Source organism: Lolium perenne, chromosome 2 (assembly GCF_019359855.2).
Source record: "Lolium perenne isolate Kyuss_39 chromosome 2, Kyuss_2.0, whole genome shotgun sequence".
Taxonomy (NCBI): domain Eukaryota; kingdom Viridiplantae; phylum Streptophyta; class Magnoliopsida; order Poales; family Poaceae; genus Lolium; species Lolium perenne.
Genome location: NC_067245.2, coordinates 264,039,769 through 264,060,876, shown reverse-complemented (window position 1 = coordinate 264,060,876; position 21,108 = coordinate 264,039,769).

Sequence of the window (21,108 nt, the reverse complement as noted above, 5' to 3'; positions counted from 1 at the left end):
GGAATACCTCAACAAAACCAACCCACCACTTACCAACCAAGTCCTTGGTGAAACAAAAAGAAAATAAAATTAGATATGGAGACATATGTGGCACTTAGCCATAATGGCAAATCTTGACCCATGCCCTCATACCTTACCCAAATAGTTGAAAACCTTTATCAAACTCAATCTAAATAGACCCTAACCCATGCCCATTTGGATCAAGTGCACCAAAGTAGAAAAATAAGGAAAACCCAATTCAACACACACATGTGTTTATGGACATTTTGCAAAACTTTGACCTAGGCCAATTTGGCTTGGGCCATTAGTTGTAGAATGTTACTAAACTCTTTTAAACACTTTTTGAACCAAATAAACCCAAATCAAATCAAGAGAAAATTTAAAACCTAGTCACATATGATAATGGTCATATGTGCCACTTTCAAAATCTTACCCACTTTGAGCCTCTTTATTAAGAGTTTTCTCAACCAAACTTTGTCACCTCTTTGCACCTCATCCAAGTACACATCAAGGTCAACAACTTTGGTAAAGACCACCAGTACAAATTCATCCTAGATCAAAAGTTATGCTCAAGCCAAGATGAGACTTTGAAGCAAACTTAAGATCATCCCATTTTGCAACTTTTGCAAATCCTTTTATTGTTGAATGCCATCACCACCAATGTGTGTCTCTGGTCATATGAAACAAGTCCAACCCAATCCATTTTCCAAAATTTTCAAATTACATTGCATGAGGCAATGGGACAAACACTTGGTGATCAAATTTAACCCACATCCATTGTCACTATTTGCAATAGTGTTTTTGGCCAAACCTGGTACATCACCTATGCCCTGCTTGTCCCCTGGTCTCCTCTCACCAGCACCCCTGCATAGAAACCCTAGGGAAGGGCAAGACATGGCCTAGCCATGGCCATGCCGGCCATGTCCCTAGGGATGTAAACGGATCGGATCGGATCGGATATTGCTCTTACCATATCCTTTACCATATTTTTGTAACGGATTCGGATCGGAGCGGATAATGGTCGGATGCGGATTCGGATGCGGATTATATCGGATTACGGATATGGAGCGGATTCGGACCGGACTCGGATCGGAAGCGGATTATTAAGAAAATATACGCATAAAAATATAAAAGTATATTTTTTTATGTAAAATACGTTTGTAATTATAGACTATAGTTAAATGTACACACGTATTCGTACAACAAAGCAAATTGCATGCTAATAGCATACATATTTTGGCTGATGAACTAACTATATTGTCTAAATATTTAGGATTGAGCTAATTTTCTCGGATTATCCTCTTTGTGGACCTCGGATAATCCGCAAAAAATGGCGGATAATCCTTATCCGTCGGATAGTATCAATACCATATCCTCTACCGTATCCGCCGGATATCCTCTTGATCACTATCCGCATCCGTATCCATATCCGGCGGATTTCTAAAAATGCATACCATATCCTCAAAAACGGATACGGATGCGGATTCGGAGCGGAAATTATCCGTACCATTTACATCCATACATGTCCCCCATGGACATGCCTCCCCTCTTTCCTCTCACCTCAGAGCCTGGCCACCATGTCCCACTGGACCCCCTTGATCCCCTGAAGCTGCTGATGCTCGCCGTTGGCCAAGAGACGCATGACAAGGCCCAGACAAGCGCGCGCCCGCGACGCCCTTTGCCGCCAGGATCGGTTTGGCCACGTCGCCGCGCGCACGACGGCGCGCGACACGGCCACGCGTCGCCCCGACGCAGCAGACTTCCCCCGGCCCCCTTCTCTCGCCCAGCCACTCACCACTGCACCCTGAACGCCGCAGACACGCTCAATTCGCCGACCCGCACCCACCATCACCGGGGACTACAATGAATCTCGCCGCGGACGCACAGATGCTCGCATGCGCCCGACACGGTTAAGCACCACCTAGCCTCGCCAGTGCGCTCCCTAGCCTCGCCTAGACGTCGCCTACTCAACCCTAGCCTCACCTTGCCCCTTTGAGCACCAGAGCGGCCGCGCCACGCTTGACCTCGCCGCATCCCCTCAGCACTCCGCGCCATCTATAAAAGGAGCATGCCCCTGGACGATTTGAGCACACCAATCCCCTCCCCTCTCTCTTCTGCCTATCCTCGACCCTCTTCCCCTCCACATTGCTGCTGGAGCCACCCCAGAGCCCCGCCAGAACACCTGCAAGCCGCCATCGATTGCGACCACCCCAGGCGCTCCCACGACCACCATTGAACCCGCCGTCGTCGACAACCTCGAGCACCGTCGACGCCCTGCCTCGCCGACCGCCGGTGAGCTCGCCAGCATCAAACCCTCGCCGCCAGTAAGCCCTCGCTCGCCGGAGATAACGACGACCCTCGCGCGTCCGATCCAATTCTAATCCAACGGCCCCAGTTAAAACATACCGCTTCGGCGTATTAAACACACTGACGCGTGGGGACCCACCTCGTCAGATGGCCCGCTGAGCGTCAGCGCGATGCTGGGCCGGTCCACTTCTCTCCCTCGCTCACTGGCCCATTAATTTTCCCGCCTAGCCCAGTTAGTTCGAATTTGATTTAATTCAATTCAATTCAAATGCTTACTGGTGTCCTCTTTAATTTAAAATAAAACAAAATCTACCAAACCAAATTTGACCAACTTTATATTGTTGGAAAGCTTATGAAAAGCTCTATCCAAACACACTGGATTCAAACCAAAATATTTTGTAGATTTTGAATAGTAAAAATAACAATTCAGAAAGTTTTCGAAATTCAAATAAATTTAGAAAATCAACCATGATGAATTTGGAGGTGATTCAAATTCTCATAATTCACATTTCAAAAACTATAATTGTTTATGCAAAAATATCACAGGGTTACTCTGTATGGTCATGGGCTAGAATCAAAAATTGGCTATGTAGTCAATACTAGCCCATTTAAATTATTTTCAAATCTAAGATTTTAAACTTATGAGGGTAGCACCTCATTTAAATCATCTTCCCAAGTGTTATGAAGTAATGTGATGACCCTTGATTGCATGGTCTCATCCTTGCTCACTTGAGGAGCTTAAATCACATCGTTATTTAAATTGCATGAGGTACTCTACCTCATTTAAATCATTTTCCCAAATGATGATTATGAATGGCTGACCTTGGTCAACATGGGTTCATAGGTTATTCATTTGAGGAACTTAAATCTTAACAAGATTCAATGAGAGGAAATTATTTCCTCAAAGAACTAAAGAGAAGCACTAGTTAAAAATTGTAATGAGAGGAAATTAGTTTTCTTCAAGTAAGAAACACAAATTCAACCCACATGATATGTATGTGATGATGTTAGGATAGTTTGTGTGAACCTCTTTGCGTGTTTAGACTAGCTCTTAAGAATGGTTTGGTGATTGTATACTTCGTATCCGTTTTTAGACGCTAATACCGAGGAGTACCAGAAGGAGGAGGTCTACTTCCAAGGAGAAGAAGACCATTTTGAGCAGTACACCAACCAAGGCAAGCTAATATTCTTGCAAGTGCAAAGCTCTCTTGAGCAAGGAACCATTTCCTTTACTTTATGTGCAATGATCCCATCTCAAGTTTTATCCTTACAAGCTTTTACTTTGATTATCAAAGTTTACTTTTATAGTTAACTTTGGTATAAATATAGAGTACTACAAGAGTATCAAATTTAGCCTAGAGAGCTACAAGATAATTAGCACCCCTCATGACTAGTTGCTAGTGCTAACAAATAAAATTGACTACTCTAGATGGAAACATGTGAAATGAAATGGCGTAGAAAGATTTTGAAGGTGAATGTGACTTGAATGACATGGTGAACTTTACAAAAATTGATGGTTGGGTTCGGATGTGATACCATTCCAATTTACAAGTACCCCCACAATACCTGATTATGGGTAGGGCTTAACTGGAAGTTTATGTGTCTTAGTATGGGTTCCCTCTAAACAAGCGTCATAGGGGTTATGCCGAGGCTGCCTCCGTTGAAAGTGAACTGATGTGAAATGGCGTGAAATGAGGTGAATGTCCGGCCCAAGCCCTGTGCAGTTCCCAGGCTGACGGTTTGTCTTCACTGGGAGGCCAAGCTCATGGGGAGAGGTGCCTATACTAGGATATGTAAGTGAAAGGTTATGGTTGATGATCCGTGTACTGATTTACGATTATTCAGGGTTATCCCTGACGGATGTAATCAAATGTTGTGGCACAAGAGTAGAACCTCTGCAGAGTGTAGATCTATTCGAATAGTCGTGTCCACGGTTATGGACGGTTGGAAAGGCCATATTGTTCCGTCATCAGACCAATTTTTCAAAAGTGTGACATGGGAAAGGTGACTTGTGACTTGATCTTGATAGGTGAATGGTGACTTTGACTTGAATCACAACAGAGTTGTGGGAATGACACTAATGTTCCCATTTGAGTTAGTTAGCAATTGAAGAGTCTTTTACTAAATGTTTATGAACTAAATTTGGCTTTATTCAAATAAACCTAGAGCTTAGCACCCCTTGAATAAAATTGATAAGTACTTACATTAGTATTAGTTTGCGAGTACTTTAAAAGTACTCACGGCTGTGTCCCTGGCTATTCAAAGGGCCAGACTATGAAGAGGAGCAGCAGTATGAAGATGATGGACAGCAGGACGTCTACGACAACTAGGACTACTCCTGACGTCAAGCGTTGGCCTGTGGACTAGATAGTCCGTTACTACTTCGCTTCCGCTATTCGTGATGTTCTTTGATCAATAGATCAACTATTGTTGTAATATTGGATCATGTGATCTACTTTGTAAGACGATTATGGGTTGTAATGAATGATGATTTATGATATTCAACTGTTATGTCTCGCAACAACAATCTTCCTGGGATTGCGATGTATGGCATAATAGGCATCTGGGCCTAAAAATCCGGGTGTTGACAACGACGAGGATGCGGGTGCCGCGGAGGATGGCGATGATCTCGTGGAGGTTGACGCGGCCGGCGTGAGGAAGAAGAAGAAGGCGTCGGGCACATGAGGCCCCAAGTGGACGGTTCTGGAGGATCAATGTCTGTGCGAGTCGTGGTCGACGGTGAGCCGTGACTCCATCATCGGCGCCAACCAAAAGTACGGGAAGTATTGGGCGAGGATCAAGGGCGAGTTCGATGAGCGCAAGCTAATCATCAGCGACTACAACAAACTAAAAATGAAGAGGACCCAAAAGGCAATGACGACGCGATGGGCCATCATCCAGGTGTCGGTGAACATGTTCCATGGGTTCCATCACGAGGTCGAGACCAGAGGCGACAGCGGCATCGACATCAGCGGCGTGGTACGACTCTTTCTTAGCTAATCTATAGCGCCTACATTTTGTTCGACGATCTATGATTGTGTTTCCTGTTGTTAGTTTGACAAGGCCATGGATATGTACCGGAAGAACTCGGACGGGAAGTCGTTCTCGTTGATGCATTGCTATATCAAGCTCAAAAAGAATGAGAAATGGCGGCTGGCGCGCGTTTCATTGTCGAAGGGGAAAGACGCCATTGATCTGGAAGCGCCGCTGGCAACATCGGCAGGGCGTCCTATCGGCAACAAGGCTGCCAAGGTCACCTTGGCCGACGCTGCATCGACCGAGAAGACGTCGATCACGCAGTGCCTCATCGAGGTCTCCTCGATCCTGCTCTCCGGCGACAAAAAGACCGACAAAAGATGGGCGGAGCTGCTCAAGACGCAAGAGAAGAAGATGGAGCTGAAGAAACGCAAGGACGACATGTCACTACTGACAGCTTCGACAGAAGGAATGTCTCCCCGGACACGGGCGACGCACAACTTCTTGAAAGGCCAGATCCTCGACGATATCGAAGCCAAAATGGCGGCGGCCGAGGCAGCGGCAGCAACCCCAACCCCGGAGCAAGAGCCACCAGACGCGTCTGCGACAACATCTACTAGTACACCTGTGTTGGCCTTTGCCTCGGCGTTAACATCAGAGCATGCACATCGGGCAGATCATGATGAGTTCGTCATGATCGACGGGCCTACGTCGACTCAGGATGCGCTGTCGGCGTCGCCATCGCCCAACCCCTTCCCCTTCTTCTAATTTTTACGTAGGCTTGTAATATGATCGCACGCCCGGTACTTTGATCGCAGCTACTCTGATCGCGACAACTTCGGCGGGAAACGATCTCTTTTGAATGCACATTATTTGAATTTCTGTTTTGGGATGACGTTTGGAGGACGCGGCTGGGGAGCGACGTCCTCCAAATACGATACGAACAAAACACGTCTCCAAACCTTCAATCTGACGGGGTTTGGGGACGTTTAGAAAGACGTGGTTGGAGATGCTCTATGTAGAGAACTCGATTTCGAAGGCAACAGGAGTCAACTTCCCGGAGGTACAACCCTCGGCCTGGTCATGCACGTTGGAGCGGGCCGGGATATCCGCGAAATAAACATTGGATATGTTGTACTCCCTCGCACCGAATGCCCATGGACGCACGGTACGTGTGCCGTGGCCACCGCTACTGGCAAGGCGGCGAATGAGGCCAAGCGGTAACAGCGCCGTACGGTGTGAGACCACGGCCGCCCGCCTGCGCGCGCCGGGAGTGCTGGTTGCTGCACGGCGGAAGGAAATTGAAGCGGACGTGATGGGTGGCCAGGGAGCAACGTCGTACTCTGCTGCCGCTGCCCGTACACAGACAGCTAGCCGACTGCGCAGAATTCATACTATGGCCCGCCCAGGCAACGCCGCGTGTGGGCTGAGTGAAAAGCTGACTACTACGTTGCTGGCATCCACAGTGCATTTGTCGGGCAGGGATGATGGCCTGTTGCTACGCGCCCAGGCCACAGGTGGTGCGTGCATGCATGGCCTGGTCCATACACACACAATGGACTTTGTGGCTGACACGCAGGGGTGAAGAGGAATAAATGCTACTCCTGTCTGTCACGGGTTTCAAGAATTTTTTTTGAGGTAAAACTTATATTAAACCGAGCAAGCAAACGTCGATTTTGATAAAATTAACCTAAATCTAGAAAGATCTCACAAAATAAACTGATTCTGAAAATATTTCACAAAATAACCTTTTGCTGGGCTCCGCACCAGATGGAGCCAAACTCAACAGCACGGCTCTGTTCCGGGTGGAGCCAAGGTCAGAAGCACAACGCCGTCCCTGGCGGAGCCAAGCTCACTAGCACGGCTCCGTCCCAGGCGAAGCCAAGCTCACTAGCACGGCTCCGTCCCACGTGGAGCCGATCCTTAGCCGTTTTCCAACAATAATTAGGAGTACATTGTTCATGCAACTAACGAGGACCAAGTTTATTGAGCCCAATGGAGAGGTTTCCATCATCGCTGACCGCCACCAAAAGATACTCAACACAATTATTTTCTATTTTATGTTTTATTTCATTTAGGTGGTTATGTGTGCAAAATTAGAAGATGTACCATAGCAAGTCTCTATTCTTCTCAATTTGTTATTAATTGTTCCTTGACATTACTCTTTTGAACCGGGGTGACACGACATAGAGTGGGATCTCGGTGTGGTTCGTACCTCCGGCGTCGTCGCCATACATGTTCTCTCTATCACCATTATGGTGATAAAGTAGAGTGATGGAAGACATAGTATATGTATTTTATAGGTTTTTATCAATTTGTTAACATATAAACTACTTTTTATAATGAAATATAACTTGTCATAGATTTTGTCATCTATCCTTGATATATATTATATTTATCATTGCAATGCGCTTCCTCGATAGCTTGAGATGTTTTTTTATCATGAAATATAATTTGTCATAGATTTTGTCATCCATCCTTGCTGTATATTCTATTTATCTTTGCAATGTGCTTTCTCGACAGCTTGAGATGGTTTTTTATCATGAAGTATAATTTTTTATAGATTTTGTCATCTATCCTTGCTATATTATTCTATTTATCTTTGCAATGTGCTTCCTAAGAAGCTTGACATGTTTTTTTCTTATCATGAAGTATAACTTGTCATAGATTTTATCATATATCCTTGCTATATTAGTCTACTTCTTTTTGCAAATTGCTTCCTCAATAGTTTGGGTTTCTGGGTGCGATCTAGTACCAACAAGCATCAGGTTGTAGCTCACAACCTCGAATTGAAAGACGTCCAGACTCTCTAGAAAATCAAAACGAACTGAGGGAGACACTTATTAACCAATCGACAGTATAATAACTCGGAGAGTATCCGAAGGCACCAGAAAATTTCTCACATGCACCTAATAAGTACTGTCAGCGGAGCGCCTTACTTATGACGAGTTTCGCGTGCATCAGTGACTCAAAGTCTTTTCTGACAAAGTTAGGTTGTAGGGCAACTTTCTGTCGCAGTAGGGGTTTAAGCGCCCACCGGTGGCAGTTTTGCACACATGACCATTTAAATGGAAATACGCACAAAATAGAAAATAACTATCTTGAGTATCCCTTGGTGGTGGTCCGAGATGATGCAAACCTCGGCTCAATAAACTTGGTCCTCACTAGGTGCATGAACCACTCTCAATTATTGTTAGAAAACGACTAAGGACCTTGGCTCCACCTGGGACGGAGCCGTGCTACTGAGTTTGGCTCCACCTGGGACGGAGCCGTGCTACTGAGTTTGGCTCCGCCTCGGACGGCGTTGTGCTTATGAGCTTGACTCCATCCTGGACGGAGCCGTGCTATTGAGTTTGGCTCCACCTGCAACGACGCCGTGCTTCTCAGCTTAGCTCCACCTAGGACGGCGCCATGCTACTGAGCTGAGCATGGCTCTGTCTTGTGCGGAGCCGAGCAAAAGGTTATTTTGTGAAATCTTTTTGAAACCAAGTTATTTTATGAGATGTTTGCATATTTAGGTTATTTTTGTCAAAATCGACCAAGCAAGCCGCCTCATTAAAAACCTTCCAGTCTCCTTCGGTACCCTGGTAAGAAAAAGAGTGCGTCAAAAACTTGCTGCCCCAAATCAAAGTACAGTTACATCGTACAGGAGAGCAGGAAGGATGAAGCTAGGGGGGTCATCGACCCAATTACAGCAAGATCTATTAATAAAACTATCCCTAGCTAAATCATGAGCTATTGTGTTTGTATCTCTCGTACAATGTGAAAACTCCACTGTCCCTATACTTGCCGCTTGACCAAAAATATCCGAGTATATAGCAGTTGCCTCATTCCACATGCGAATTTCCCCTTTACAAATTTGGATAACCTCAATAGAATCTGACTCCGCTTCAACCGAGCTACATCCAATTTGGTTTACCAGAGCTAGGCCATGCAACATCGCCGTTGCCTCCGCCATAGCAGCAGATTGTCACGGGTTTCAAGAATTGGTTGCATGGGGATAAGACTGGTTAAGGCATCTCTAGCAGGCCATCTAAATCGGGGATCAAAACGGTTCGTTTTTTTCTGTTTGGATTGGCTTACTGACTGGATGCGCCACGCGGTTTGGCCTGCTCGGACAGAGCGCCCATCGGCGTGATCCATTCGGTCCGCTGGCTTTGCCTAGTTCTATCCAGTTGGCAAACTCCATTTTAAATTTTAACACGAAAATATAGCAATTGAGAAGCAAAATACGTGGCAAACATATGTCTTAGCCCTTTCAGGCAACGCCAACTTGTGGCAAGTGTCTTCGGAATGTGCAAAGATAGACAATATATCTTACAATATGTCTAAAAAGTGGTAAGTTTCACCCAAAAAGTTGCTACTTTCACCCAAATGGCAAGCATCTATGACACTATCCTTCAATCTTCGCGAGCAAGGATCATCTTGTGCCTATTCTTGATCCAATGATCCGATTCTCCTCGTCCATGATCTTGGCTTCGCCCTCCAACATCTTGGACTTGGCATCGGCATCCATGAGCCTTGCCTTGGCCTCGGCCTCAACGGGCTTGGACTTGGCAAGGGCCTCTTCCACCTCAGTGGCTCTCAGTTCAAGATCAACAAAGCTCTTTGCAATTGCCTCTTACTCTTTGTGATGCCTCTCTTCCCTCTCGATGATGGCCTCTTCCTTCTTGACCACCAATTCCCTCAAGGTCTCCTGGAACGCCACTGAGGAAGCTTGACGGTGCATCTCGGTCTTGCTTGCCTTGTGGTCGGTGATACATCTCAAACGTATCTATAATTTCTTATGTTCCATGCTACTTTTATGATGATACTCACATGTTTTATACACATTATATGTCATTATTATGCATTTTCTGGCACTAACCTACTGACGAGATGCCGAAGAGCCAGTTGCTATTTTCTGCTGTTTTTGGTTTCAGAAATCCTACAAAGGAAATATTCTCGGAATTGGACGAAATCAACGCCCAGGGTCTTATTTTTCCACGAAGCTTCCAGAAGACCGAAAGGATTACGAAGTGGGGCGACAAGGCGCCGCCACATCAGGGCCGCGCCGCCCTGTTGTGTGGGCCCCTCGTGTCGCCCCTAAACCTACCCTTCCGCCTACTTAAAGCCTTCTTCGCGAAACCCTCTGTACCGAGAGCCACGATACGGAAAACCTTCCAGAGACGTAGCCGCCGCCAATCCCATCTCGGGGGATTCAGGAGATCGCCTCCGGCACCCTGCCGGAGAGGGGAATCATCTCCCGGAGGTCTCTTCATCGCCATGATCGCCTCCGGATCGATGTGTGAGTAGTTCACCCCTGGACTATGGGTCCATAGCAGTAGCTAGATGGTTGTCTTCTCCTCATTGTGCTATCATGTTAGATCTTGTGAGCTGCCTATCATGATCAAGATCATCTATTTGTAATGCTACATGTTGTGTTTGTTGGGATCCGATGAATATTGAATACCATGTCAAGTTGATTATCAATCTATCATATATGTTGTTTATGTTCTTGTAACTCCAATAGGGAGTATTTATGCTCGATAGTGGGTTCATGCCTCCATTGAATCTGGGACAGTGACAGAAAGTTCTAAGGTTGTGGATGTGCTGTTGCCACTAGGGATAAAACATCAATGCTTTGTCTAAGGATATTTGTGTTGATTACATTACGCACCATACTTAATGCAATTGTCTGTTGTTTGCAACTTAATACTAGAAGGGGTTCGGATGATAACCTGAAAGTGGACTTTTTAGGCATAGATGCATGCTGGATGGCGGTCTATGTACTTTGTCGTAATGCCCTGATTAAATCTCATAGTACTCATCATGATATATGTATGTGCATTGTTATGCCTTCTTTATTTGTCAATTTCCCAACTGTAATTTGTTCACCCAACATGCTATTTATCTTATGGGAGAGACACCACTAGTGAACTGTGGACCCCGGTCCATTCTTTACATCTGAAATACAATCTACTGCAATACTTGTTCTTTACTGGTCTTCGTAAACAAACATCATCTTCCACACTATACAATTAATCCTTTGTTTACAGCAAGCCGGTGAGATTGACAATCTCACTGTTACGTTAGGGCAAAGTACTTTGATTGTGTTGTGCAGGTTCCACGTTGGCGCCGGAATCCCTGGTGTTACGCCGCACTACACTCCACCACCAACAACCTTCACGTGTTCCTTGACTCCTACTGGTTCGATAACCTTGGTTTCTTACTGAGGAAAAACTTGCTACTGTACGCATCACACCTTCCTCTTGGGGTTCCCAACGGACGTGTGTCTTGCACGCATCAAGCTCTTTTTCTGGCGCCGTTGCCGGGGAGATCAAGACACGCTGCAAGGGGAGTCTCCCACATCCAATCTCTTTACTTTGTTTTTGTCTTACTTTACTTTATTTACTGCTTTGTTTGCTCTTTATATCAAAAACACACAAAAATTAGTTGCTAGATTTACTTTATTTACTATCTTGTTTGCGTTCTCTATATTAAAAACACAAAAAAAAATTAGTTACTTGCATTTACTTTATTTAGTTTGCTTTATTTACTACCGTTAAAATGAATACTCCTGAAAATACTAAGTTGTGTGACTTCACTAGCACAAATAATAATGATTTCCTATGCACACCTATTGCTCCACCTGCTACTACAGCAGAATTCTTTGAAATTAAACCTGCTTTACTAAATCTTGTCATGAGAGAGCAATTTTCTGGTGTTAGTTCTGATGATGCTGCTGCCCATCTTAATAATTTTGTTGAACTTTGTGAAATGCAAAAGCATAAGGATGTAGATGGTGACATTATAAAATTAAAATTGTCTCCTTTCTCCTTAAGAGGAAGAGCTAAAGATTGGTTGCTATCTTTGCCTAAGAATAGTATTGATTCATGGACTAAATGTAAGGATGCTTTTATTGGTAGATATTATCCTCCCGCTAAAATTATATCTTTGAGAAGTAGCATAATGAATTTTAAGCAATTAGATAATGAACATGTTGCTCAAGCATGGGAGAGAATGAAATCTTTGGTGAAGAATTGCCCTATCCATGGACTAACTACTTGGATGATCATCCAAACCTTCTATGCAGGATTGAATTTTTCTTCGCGGAACCTATTGGATTCAGCTGCTGGAGGTACCTTTATGTCCATTACTTTGGGGGCGGCAACCAAGCTTCTTGATAATATGATGATCAATTACTCCGAATGGCACACTGAAAGGGCTCCACAAGGTAAGAAGGTAAATTCTGTTGAAGAAACCTCCTCCTTGAGTGATAAGATTGATGCTATTATGTCTATGCTTGTGAATGGTAGATCTAATGTTGATCCTAATAATGTTCCTTTAGTTTCATTGGTTGCCCAAGAAGAACATGTTGATGTGAACTTCATTAAAAGTAATAATTTCAACAACAATGCTTATAGGAATAATTCTGGTAACAACTATAGGCCATATCCTTCTGATAATGGTAATGGCTATGGTAATTCTTATGGTAATTCTTACAACAATAATACAAGTGTACCCTCTGGTCTTGAAGCCATGCTTAAAGAATTTATTAGTACACAAACTGCTTTTATCAAATCTGTTGAGGAAAAGCTTGGTAAAATTGATATTCTTGCTTCTAAGGTTGATAGACTTGCCTCTGATGTTGATCTTTTAAAATTGAAAGTTATGCCTAATAAGGATAATGATAATAAAATTGGTACTACAGCAAACGCCATCCAAGTTCGAATTAATGAAAATATTAGATTGATGGCTGAATTGCATGCTAGGTGGGATAGAGAAGAAAACGAAAAACTTGCTAAAGAGAATAATGTAGCTAAAGTTTGGACTATTACCACCACTAGTAATGATAATGGTTCACATGTTGCTACACCTCCTACTATCAATGGTAAAATAATTGGTGTTGGCAATGTTTCTACTCCTAGTGCAAAGCGTGCAAAACTGCCTGAAACTGCTGAAATTGTTTGTGATAAAACTGCTGAAATTTTTCAAAATATTGGGGACAATGATCCCATTGCTGTAGATCATAATGGTTTAGATTTTGATGATTGTCACATCTCTGAAGTTATAAAGTTCTTACAAAAACTTGCTAAAAGTCCCAATGCTAGTGCTATAAATTTAGCCTTCACAAAACATGTTACAAATGCTCTCATAAAAGCTAGAGAAGATAAACTAAAACTTGAAACTTCTATTCCTAGGAAGTTAGAAGATGGTTGGGAGCCCATCATTAAGATGAGGGTCAATGATTTTGATTGTAATGCTTTATGTGATCTTAGTGCAAGTATTTCTTTTATGCCTAAGAAAATCTATGATATGCTTGACTTGCCACCATTGAAAAATTGTTATTTGGATGTTAATCTTGCTGATAATGCTATAAAGAAACCTTTGGGGAGGATTGATAATGTTCGCATTACGGTTAACAATAACCTTGTCCACGTTGATTTTGTTGTCTTGGATATTGAATGCAATGCATCTTGTCCCATTATATTGGGAAGACCTTTTCTTCGAACTGTTGGTGCTACCATTGATATGAAGGAAGGTAATATTAAATATCAATTTCCTCTCAAGAAAGGTATGGAACACTTCCCTATAAAGAGAATGAAGTTACCTTATAATTCTATTATTAGAACAAATTATGATGTCGATGCTTCATCTCTTGATGTTACTTGATTCACACTTTCTGCGCCTAGCTGAAAGGCGTTAAAGAAAAGCGCTTATGGGAGACAACCCATTATTTTACTACAGCACTTTTACTTTATATTTGAGTCTTGGAAGTTGTTACTACTGTAGCAACCTCTCCTTATCTTTATTTTATTGCATTGTTGTGCCAAGTAAAGTCTTTGATAGTAATGTTGATACTAGATTTGGATTACTGCGCAGAAACAGATTTCTTACTGTCACGCAATTGAGCAGCCCCTTCTGTAGGTAATTTAGAAAAATCTTCCAATTTACGTGCGTGATCCTCAGATATGTACGCAACTTTCATTCAATTTGAGCATTTTCATCTGAGAAAGTTAAGTGCCCCTGAAAAAATCGTCTTTACGGACTGTTCTGTTTTGACAGATTCTGCCTTTTATTTCGCATTGCCTGTTTTGCTATGTTTGATGGATTTCTTTGTTCCATTAACTTTCAGTAGCTTTGTGCAATGTCCAGAAGTGTTAAGAATGATTATGTCACCTCTGAATATATGAATTTTCAATTATGCACTAACCCTCTAATGAGTTTGTTTCGAGTTTGGTGTGGAGGAAGTTTTCAAGGGTCAAGAGAGGAGGATGATACAATATGATCAAGAAGAGTGAAAAGTCTAAACTTGGGGATGCCCCCGTGGTTCATTCCTGCATATTTCAAGAAGACTCAAGCATCTAAGCTTGGGGATGCCCAAGGCATCCCCTTCTTCATCAACAACTTATCAGGTCACCTCTAGTGAAACTATATTTTTATTCAGTCACATCTTATGTGCTTTACTTGGAGCGTCTGTTTGTTTTTGTTTTTGTTTTTGTTTGAATAAAATCGGATCCTAGCATTCTTTGCGTGGGAGAGAGACACGCTCCGCTGTTTCGTATGAACACATATGTTCTTAGCTTTATTCTTAATGTTCATTGCGAAGGTTGAACTGCTTCGTTCATTGTTATATGGTTGGAAACAGAAAATGCTGCATGTGGTAATTGGTATAATGTCTTGAATAATTTGATACTTGGTAATTGTTGTGCTCATATAGATCATGTTTAAGCTCTTGCATCATGTACTTTGCACCTATTAATGAAGAACTACATAGAGCTTGTTAAAATTTGGTTTGCATGATTAGTTTCTCTAGAGTCTAGATATTTTCTGGTTAAGGTGTTTGAACAACAAGGAAGGCGATGTAAAGTCTTATAATGCTTACAATATGTTCATATGTGAGTTTTGCTGCACCGTTTTATACTTGAGTTTGCTTCAAACAACCTTGCTAGCCTAGCCTTGTATTGAGAGGAAATTCTTCTCGTGCATCCAAATCCTTGAGCCAAAACTATGCCATTTGTGTCCACCATACCTACCTACTACATGGTATTTCTCTACCATTCCAAAGTACATTACTTGAGTGCTACCTTTAAAATTATATCTTTTGCCTTTACAATACATAGCTCATGGGAAAATAACCTTAAAAACTATTGTGGTATTGAATATGTACTTATGTATATTATTTCTTAATAAGTTGCTTGTTGAGCGGTAACCATGTTTCTGGGGACGCCATCAACTTTTACCTTTATTGAATATCATGTGAGTTGCTATGCATGTTCGTCTTGTCTGAAGTAAGGGCGATTTTCATGATCAAATAGTTTGAGTATGCATATTGTTAGAGAAGAACATTGGGCCGCTAACTAAAGCCATGATCCATGGTGGAAGTTTCAGTTTGGACAATCAATCCTCAATCTCTTATGAGAACATTATCTGTTGTTAAATGCTTATGCATTAAAGAGGAGTCCATTATCTGTTGTCTATGTTGTCCCGGTATGGATGTCTAAGTTGAGAATAATCAAAAGCGAGAAATCCAATGCGATTTTTCTCCTTAGACCTTTGTACAGGCGGCATAGAGGTACCCCTTTGTGACACTTGGTTGAAACATATGCTATGCAATGATAATCCGTGTTAATCCAAGCTAATTAGGACAAGGTGCGAGCACTATTAGTATACTATGCATGAGGCTTGCAACTTATAGGATGTCTTATACATAAAACATATGATTTATTACTACCGTTGACAAAATTGTTTCTATGTTTTCAAAATGAAAAGCTCTAGCACAAAAATAGTAATCCATGCTTCCCTCTGCGAAGGGCCTATCTTCTACTTTATTGTTGAGTCAGTTTACCAATTCTTTCTATCTTAGAAGCAAACACTTGTGTCAACTGTGTGCATTGATTCTTACATGTTTACCTATTGCACTTGTTATATTACTTTGTGTTGACAATTATCCATGAGATATACATGTTGAAGTTGAAAGCAACCGCTGAAACTTATATCTTCCTTTGTGTTGCTTCAAAGCTTTCTACTAAGAATTTATTGTTTATGAGTTAACTGTTATGCAAGTCTTATTGATGCTTGTCTTGAAAGTATTATTCATGAAAAGTCTTTGCTATATGATTCAGTTGTTTACTCATTGTCTTCATCATTGCTTCGAATTTCTGCATTCATCTCATATGCTTTACAATAGTATTGATCAAGATTATGATAGCATGTCACTTCAGAAATTATCTTTGTTATCGTTTACCTACTCGAGGGCGAGTAGGAACTAAGCTTGGGGATGCTTGATACGTCTCAAACGTATCTATAATTTCTTATGTTCCATGCTACTTTTATGATGATACTCACATGTTTTATACACATTATATGTCATTATTATGCATTTTCCGGCACTAACCTATTGACGAGATGTCGAAGAGCCAGTTGCTGTTTTGTGCTGTTTTTGGTTTCAGAAATCCTACAAAGGAATTATTCTCGAAATTGGACGAAATCAACGCCCAGGGTCTTATTTTTCCACGAAGCTTCCAGAAGACCGAAAGGATTACGAAGTGGGGCGACGAGGCACCGCCACATCAGGGCCACGCGGCCAGGGCTGGGCCCGCGCCGCCCTGTTGTGTGGGCCCCTCGTGTCGCCCCTAAACCTACCCTTCCGCCTACTTAAAGCCTTCGTCGTGAAACCCTCTGTACCGAGAGCCACGATACGGAAAACCTTCCAGAGACGCAGCCGCCGCCAATCCCATCTCGGGGGATTCAGGAGATCGCCTCCGGCACCCTGCCGGAGAGGGGAATCATCTCCCGGAGGTCTCTTCATCGCCATGATCGCCTCCGGATCGATGTGTGAGTAGTTCACCCCTGGACTATGGGTCCATAGCAGTAGCTAGATGGTTGTCTTCTCCTCATTGTGCTATCATGTTAGATCTTGTGAGCTGCCTATCATGATCAAGATCATCTATTTGTAATGCTACATGTTGTATTTGTTGGGATCCGATGAATATTGAATACTATGTCAAGTTGATTATCAATCTATCATATATGTTGTTTATGTTCTTGCATGCTCTCCGTTGCTAGTAGAGGCTCTGGCCAAGTTGATACTTGTAACTCCAAGAGGGAGTATTTATGCTCGATAGTGGGTTCATGCCTCCATTGAATCTGGGACAAGTGATGAAAGTTCTAAGGTTGTGGATGTGCTGTTGCCACTAGGGATAAAACATCAATGCTTTGTCTAAGGATATTTGTGTTGATTACATTACGCACCATACTTAATGCAATTGTCTGTTGTTTGCAACTTAATACTGGAAGGGGTTCAGATGATAACCTGAAAGTGGACTTTTTAGGCATAGATGCATGCTGGATGGCGGTCTATGTACTTTGTCGTAATGCCCTGATTAAATCTCATAGTACTCATCATGATATATGTATGTGCATTGTTATGCCTTCTTTATTTGTCAATTGCCCAACTGTAATTTGTTCACCCAACATGCTATTTATCTTATGGGAGAGACACCACTAGTGAACTGTGGACCCCGGTCCATTCTTTACATCTGAAATACAATCTACTGCAATACTTGTTCTTTATTGTTCTTCGCAAACAAACATCATCTTCCACACTATACAATTAATCATTTGTTTACAGCAAGCCGATGAGATTGACAACCTCACTGTTACGTTGGGGCAAAGTACTTTGATTGTGTTGTGCAGGTTCCACGTTGGCGCCGGAATCCCTGGTGTTGCGCCGCACTACACTCCGTCACCAACAACCTTCACGTGTTCCTTGACTCCTACGGGTTCGATAACCTTGGTTTCTAACTGAGGGAAAACTTGCTACTGTACGCATCACACCTTCCTCTTGGGGTTCCCAACGGACGTGTGTCTTGCATGCATCAGTCGGCCGGTCGTTTGGCACGCCACCACCGCCCGACGCCTAGGCTTTGGACATCGTACTCAAGGTCGATGGTGTCATCCGTTGATGAATTGCCATTGCCCTTCTTCTTCGCCACCTAGAGTTTCTTCCAGGGCATAGTTTGTTTCCCACTTCTTGGTGTCCTTGAGCAACATCCAAAAATGGCTCATTGTGAAGCCCCTGTTGTCGTAGCATCTCTTGTAGTGCTCCCACCACTAGGAAAAGCCTTATTTCTAGCACACCAAAAATGGCTACTCTCGGCGCACCAGCGCCCGCCGGTGCGAACAAGCCTGTGTTAATGGCTTACAGAAAACAAACAAAAAATCCTTATAGGGGCACTTTTACAAGCAGCCCCTACGTTTAAAATAGGAAAGCAATCGGGTCCTAGTTGTTTTTTCCACGGATCTAGATCTTGAGGATGAGGAGGAGCTCGACGTTGAGGAGGATCTGTTTTGAATTTGACGAATCCAATTTTTGTCTAAACGACCATAGTTCATCGAAATCGGATAGGAAATTTCGCGTAGATACATTTTGATATATAAAAAAATTCATCTGAGGACGTGTGCAACTAGAAATCTCGTTTTACCGAAACATGACCTCATTTTGCATCATATATCGTAATTCATGTTTTCAAATTTTCATTAAAACTATATGACATAACTCATGAACATCTCGAAGGATTTTATTTTTTTGAATCTTCTATCATTTTATTTTATTTTTTGAACAACAGAAAAGGCGACCCAGAGGGGGAGTGGGTGGGTGGTGTGGAGGAAAAACTGGAGCTGCTCTTACTACCGGCGTACCACCATATTGGTGCGTCGGTGGTAATCAAATTACCCCTAGCGCACCAATATGGTGGTGTGTCAGGGTATTTTACCTGATCAATTAGGGCTTTCTATTTTCGTGCCCTCGGGTTCTTAATTATGCTCAGTTTTCTCCAGCTCCTTAGTTTTTTCTCATTTTTCCCCAAGACCTTGTCTGAAACCACCACAGGTGCTGTAACGGTCGGTTGCCTGACGGTTGACCGTTATCTTCTGACTAGTGGGGCCACGTAGAGCCCGCAAAGACACGTCAGACAATCCATCTTTATTTGACCGTAAGCATCGATGTATCCCTGAACAAAACGCGAACGAGTGGGGATTTGGTATATCGAATGACAAGTGGGGTCATGATGTTGATACAAGGGGCAATACATGGGTAGGATTAGATTTTTAAACGGGGCTCTACAGCGATGGCACAGAGGAGGTGGCCTGCGGGGTGCCGAGATGAGATCGACGTCCACAAAGAACTGCATGAGGCGAGACCAGACGCATTAGGTAGATATGAACTAGACGCGTTTAACCATGCAAAGAAGAGAAGAAATGGTCGACGACTACCTCAAAACTTTGACTGACCGTGTCGGACACGAACGCGGGCAACGTAGAGAAAACTAGTGTCTCTCCTTTCTGGCGTGTATAGATGGGTGCTAGAAGAGTGTGCTGGCGAAGGGAAAGACCTCGCGGTGGTATGTGGCGTTTAGCATAGCGGGATGGCTTGGCCATGCCCACAGCGGCGTGCATGCATGTTCGGCATTGGCATCAGCATGTACGTTCGGCATTAGCCTCGGCGGTATCTCTGGTGTGCCAGTGATCGAATGAGGGGACAGGATTGAGGGTGCATCCCGACGGTGACCTAGCAGTGGCGGCGAGCATAGCCGTTCTGACCATGCCGATATCGGCATCGGCATCGTTTGGAGGTTGTGGTGCTCGAATCAAGGTGGGATTTGTTTCTTGTACGCCAAAATGAATTAGAAGCAAGTTTCATGTTGAAGTTTAGGTAACGAAAGTTTGTAACTAAAAATTATAGTTGCGCCATGGTGAGGTTCTTTTTGATAGAGCTATACGGTTGGGCAAACTTTTTTGACACTTTTTAGATCGGGTTCCTTGTTGTTACACGTATGGCATCATGTATGGCTAATTTGGGGTCATTTGGAGATGTTCGAAAAAAATCACTTTGCTTAAGCGTATGACGTTTCGTCTCACTGAAACCAGCTTTTCTAACAAGGTGATTTTTTTTCTACATTCTCTGAATGACCTCAAATTTTATACAGTTGATCTTCTATACATAGATAGATAGATTGTTTTGTTTTTTACATTTTTCGAACTTTTTATTTCCCTTTATAATACCCAATTGATTTTCAGGTCAAAACCTGGAAAAATAGCATCATGTATGGCATCATTTTCACCATAAATTTCAAATTTTGTGAAACTTTCCCTTTTAGATATTCCTTGTTGTTATAGGTATGGTATCATGTATGCCAAACTTGGTTAGGTCTCTGATACGTCTCCGACGTATCGATAATTTCTTATGTTCCATGCCACATTATTGATGTTATCTACATGTTTTATGCACACTTTATGTCATATTCGTGCATTTTCTGGAACTAACCTATTAACAAGATGCCGAAGTGCCAGTTGTTGTTTTCTGCTGTTTTTGGTTTCAGAAATCCTAGTAAGGAAATATTCTCGGAATTGGACGAAATCAAAGCCCAGGGGCCTATTTTCTCACGAAGCTTCCAGAAGTCCGAAGGAGAGACGAAGAGGGGCCACGGAGGGGCCACACCATAGGGCGGCGCGGCCCCCCTTGGCCGCGCCGGCCTGTAGTGTGGGGCCCCGTGCCGCCTCTTGACCTGCCCTTCCGCCTATAAAAAGTCTCCGTGACGAAACCCCGCATCGAGAGCCACGATACGGAAAACCTTCCCAGACGCCGCCGCCGCCGATCCCATCTCGGGGATCCAGAGATCGCCTCCGGCCCCCGGCCGGAGCGGGGAATCATATCGAGGAGGACTCTACGCCGCCATGGTCGCCTCCGGTGTGATGTGTGAGTAGTCTACCCCTGGACTATGGGTCCATAGCAGTAGCTAGATGGTTGTCTTCTCCCCATTGTGCTATCATTGTCGGATC